Genomic DNA, 5041 nt, shown 5'->3' with positions numbered 1-5041 from the left:
CTCTCACCACACTCAGGACACATTCCACTAGACCACTTTGCTCCAAGCCCCATCCAAGCTGGCCTTGAACACTTCCAAGGCGGCGACAATCACAGCTTCTCTAGAACCTGTTTTGTTCCTCCCAGATCTAAAATCATACCAAACTTACCAGCCTCAGAGGTAGATTTCTATTAAATGTCTACATTTTTCTAGGACAGGAATCCAGCAAACATTGTTTGCATCTGACTTTGCAAAATGAACATCAGCTGCTGCCCACTTTTCTTATTTTTCCCCATTTGGTGGAACATTTTCATTCTGTTGTTGTTTGGAGCAGTATTTTAATATACCTGGCTGAGGCTGCTTAAAATAGCACAGCAAGATACCGGGGTGTGAGGGGTGGAAAACTGAGCTCTTGCACATCTGGTGTTTCTATTGTTGGAAGTCTTAAATCCCACCTCTCTGGTGGGACGAAATAGGTGGCACTAATCCAATTTCTAAAGTACCATGCATCACGCTGATGCGATTTTAAGACTAAAAAACAAAACAAAACAAAAAAGCCAATTTAAACAAAACCCTCTGCTCCTTTCCATTTTCTCTGTTCCACAATTTATGACAGAAGACAGGAGAGAAAGATTGTTTTGGGAACAATGTTTTCAGGACTCTAAAAAGAACATAAAAACTGCTCTGCCACACTCTCAGCTGTTACAGCCCCAAAAAGCACTGGCTGGCTCTCTTTGCTCACAGAGCCACAACTGTGGTGGGATTTCTACCCCAGGTACCAACCTAGTGACCACACCATGGGACAGTCATTTCTTGGTTTTCTCCTGGGAATAGCTACAGCACTTCCGTGTTGCAAGGCAAACTTGAGCCTCTTTTAATGAAACTGGACATGTGAAATGAGGTACACAAAGCCAAAGGCCAGCTGAACCTGTGATCTCTGAATGGGTCTTCACATTCTTCCCAGGAAGATGAATGGGAATCACTCTTTTGCCAGGGAAGCTGCATCAGCTGGGAATTTGCTTTAGAAAATGTGCTTTCTGCTCCTCTCAGAGCCAAAATTCCTACACATTTCTTCTAAGTCCTTCTTAGAGAAGGACCATGTTAAACTAAGTGACAGTGAAGCAAAATGACAATCCAGGAATAAATTTTCCTGTGCACATTATCCTTCATCCACGTGGGTGGTTTCTCACTGGCACACAGGGGTGAGGAAGGAACCCAAATGCATCACTGTACATAAAGTCACACGTGCTGAGGGGTGAACAAATCTCAGAGATACTGGAAACCTCCTCTGAAGACCCAATTCAGGGAAAGCCTGAGCTGCTTTGTGTTTCTGGGGGTGAAGAAGTTCAGGATCTTCCACAGATGCTCCGAGGCAGTAGGATTGTGCCTGAATCTCGCTCTGGAAATGCCAGTGGCTCAGCTGAGAGCTGTGGCAATGATTGACATTGCATTGAGAAGGGCCACAGTCCTGCAAGGCTCTTTCATCAGGAGCAAAGAGCGGCCTGGAGGGTGGGGAATGCTGGATCTGTAGCACCGAGTGCTCATCCTTCACCTTCATGTGGAGCTACCCCCAAAGCCGCCATGTAGCACTTTTTCTATTGCCCCTCTTGTGTATATTCTGGAGCAGCTGTTCCATGTGGCTTTTTATGGTGATCCTGTGGGAAGCAGCCATTCGCCTGCTGTGATATCCTCACAACTAAGACGAACTCCTCATTCCTTTTGGTTTTATTTGGGTTTTTTTATCTGTTTGTTTGATTGGTTTGTGTGGGTTTGTTTGTTTGGGTTTTTGTCTTTTTTGGTTGGAGTTTTTTGTTTGCTTTTTTATAAATGTCTGGTGAAGCTGGCACAGCCAAAGTCAAGAAAATGTAAACCAGGTTCGACTTTCCAGAAATTACTTTGGACTGGGTTTAGCTGCATCCCCCAGGCTCAGGATTATCAAGATATTTGCAGGTTTTGCTCTGCGCCATCAGCCTGCTCAGATTCTGCTCGGTGTTTCACAAATGGAGAAGACAATGGATGCTGTGCCAAGCTTCCTTTCAAACAGCAAAACCTGGGTCAGCATGAGAGAAAAGAAGAAGAAAAAAAGAAAATATTCATCAGTTAGAACAGAGCCAGTGTCCCACCATCTGCCCCTCCACTCTTCCTAATATTGTCTATTTCGAGACAAGCCTGGGTCTAAAGCTTCCCTCTCTCAGCTCCTGGTGCTATTTGCTACCTTGCAGCTTTGATTTCTGCTGATCTAAGTCCCTGCTGTCCATGTGGGGTTGAGAATGTTCAGCCTGGAGAACAGAAGGCCCTGGAGAGGCTTTGCTGTGGCCATGCAGGACTCGAAGGGTCCCATAGGAAAGATGGGGACAGTGTTCAATAGGGCCAGTGGCAAGAGGAGAAGCGGGGATGGCTTTTAACTGCAGGAGGTTGATTTAGGTTGGCTCTAAGGAAGCTGCTTTTTCACACTGAGAGTGCTGAGGCACTGGCCCAGGCTGTGCACAGAGGATGTGGATGCCCCATCCCTGCCAACACCCAAGGCCAGGTGGGAACAGGACTCTGAGCAAGGTGCTCTGGTAGAAGATTGCTCAAGTTGGAACAAGACGATCTTTAGCGTCCCTTCCAAGCCAGACCACTCAGGGATTCCATCATTCTGTGATGCCCGTTGTCCACTGCACGGTGACCCTGGACTCCTGTGAATTGTGACGTCACGGTCTGCATTCACACTGGAGCTCCCAGCATCCAGCAAAGAGGACAACACAACCATTGGCCCTTGTGCCTACACACCCGTCACCCTGCTTGGCCCCTGCTCCGATACTCCCGAGTGTTCCCAAAGGTCTCTTGTGCCTGGATTTTGCCGTTCATCCCTGCCAGATGCTCACATTTGTCCTGAGGAAGGTAAGGTGCCATTCCATGGAAATGGACACCACCTAAGTGCCTCTGTGGGGATGCTGTGGGACAGGGATCCCACTCCGAGGTTTTGCTACATCTGCAGGTTTCCAGAGACGAAGAGAAAGAGATGGAGGTGGATCTAAAGATTGATACAGAGGAGGAGATGGAAGTGGAGGGAGGAGAGACCGGAGAGGAAGAGATGGAGGTGGACGTGAAGGAAGAGATGGAGGAAGAGATGGAGGTGGATGCAAAGGAGGAGATGGAGGAAGAGATGGAGGTGGACGTGAAGGAAGAGATGGAGGAAGAGATGGAGGTGGAAATGGAAGAATACAGTGAGGACATGGATGTGGACGGAAAAGACGAGGAGGAGGACATGGTCCTGGGATGAGGACGGACTCCAGCAGTAGGACAGGTATGTGCTCCCCACAGGCAGAGTGGGTGCCCTGCTGCCAGGCTGGGGCTGGGCTGGGTGCCCCGCTGAGGGACACGGTGCCCCGTGGGCTGGATTCTGGCAGCACAAGCAGCATCCCCAGCCTGTCCTGCCCTTGCTTTGGCTCACACAAGCCCCATACCAGTGCCTGGGGCCTGACCCCCAGCCCCAGCCAGGCTCAGCGCTGGCAGCAGAGTCCCGCTCTGCCAGTGTGTCCCAGGCTGGGGGCACATGGAACAGCCCTCTGTGCCTGACTGCAATGACTCTGTCACTTGCTTTTTCTTCCAGGACTGATGGAGATCCAGGCCAGAGACGGCACCCTGCTGTAGATACGTTTTAGCGTTTCTTATTGTCTTCTGTAAATACGTTTAATATAGTATCGATAGCTATGTTCTTGTAAATACGTTCTATAGATCGTTGTTGTTACAAAGGTTCTTACAATGTAAATATGTTCTGTAGTTCGTTTTTGTTGCTGCTCTTAGATAAATAAAGGACCTTTGTTTTTCATACCTCAGTTCTCTTGGCATTTTCTTTGGGCACAAGCCTCCATGGACCAAGACTTCCTTTGGAAACCCCCTCTGTCACCAGACTCTGGTACAAGCATAACACGAATTGATCCTCGTAGTTAAAGGCGTGACATTAATTGGCACAAATTTGTCCCTTAAGACTTTCTAGCACAGTAAATGTCAGTGCTCATAATCCCCAATTCCTAATGAAAGCTTTCAGTCTCCTCACCTGCCACGGCACCGCAGGGATCCACGGCAGGAGCGGGATAACTCCGGGATAAGGGGAATCTGCTCCCACTCCAGGGCTGTGCCAGGGAAGGAGGGGAATTTTTTAGTGCCTTCATTGCACACAAAAACCAAACCCAGCACCACCGAGCTGGACTTTCGTGAGCCGCAAAACAAAGCGGCCCCTGGCCTTTGGCGGAACACAACCTCACCGAGTCACGGAGCCAGAGGATGACACTTGGGAATGATCCTGGCTGCCTGCAGGCAAATCAGATGAGGGAGCCACAGGAGCTGTGGGGTTTCCTGCTCTTCCTGCAACGCCATCGGGCCAGACCAGGAGACCTTTCCTGGAACAGATCTTCCCTGTAAAGGGAGCTACACCAAAGCTCAAGCCCTCATTTAGAGACCCTTGGAAAAGCAAAGGTGAGAGGGGATTACCTGGAGCCCCAGGGGACCGAGGCGAAGGCGATGAAGAAGCAGACAGCAAAGTGCTTCCACTGCTTCTCACTCCAGCAAAGGGAACATCCCTGGAATTTCATGGCCGGCGTCGCTCCCAAACCCCACAGGTGAACCCACACGTACTCCAGGACTGATCTCCTTCAAACTTCCAGCAGCACAGACTCACCGGGAGGAACTGCGATCCAAGGACACACATCAGCAACCGTCTTCCCGCTTGCCCCTCTCTCCACATTTTCCCTTTCCAGTGGGATGCAGGTGCCACCCCCCAGAGGCAGGAAAACTGCCTTGCAATCCGCTACAAAACCTGCCTGGAAAGCCCAGGATGCCCGGAGCCAGCAGCCGTTTCTCCTGGAGCTCCTGCTGACAGGCATTTGAAGCCTGCTGTGCCTCACAGCTGCTTTTCTGCCAAGGGCATTCCCACCTTTTCTTTTTTAGCCCAAAGAAAGGTTTGCAAAGCTGAGTTTTGTGAGAAGCGCTTCATATTTGGATCATTCTTAACTTGGAGTTTCCCTTGGCACCAAAATCAGGGGCTCACCTTTTGCTTGGAGCTTGGCTGAAGTCCTCA

The sequence above is a fragment of the Coloeus monedula genome (genome assembly GCF_965178545.1).
Source record: "Coloeus monedula genome assembly, contig: HAP1_SCAFFOLD_71, whole genome shotgun sequence".
NCBI classification, from domain to species: domain Eukaryota; kingdom Metazoa; phylum Chordata; class Aves; order Passeriformes; family Corvidae; genus Coloeus; species Coloeus monedula.
The sequence above is the reverse complement of the archived record's forward strand: the minus strand, read 5'-3'. Positions refer to the sequence as shown.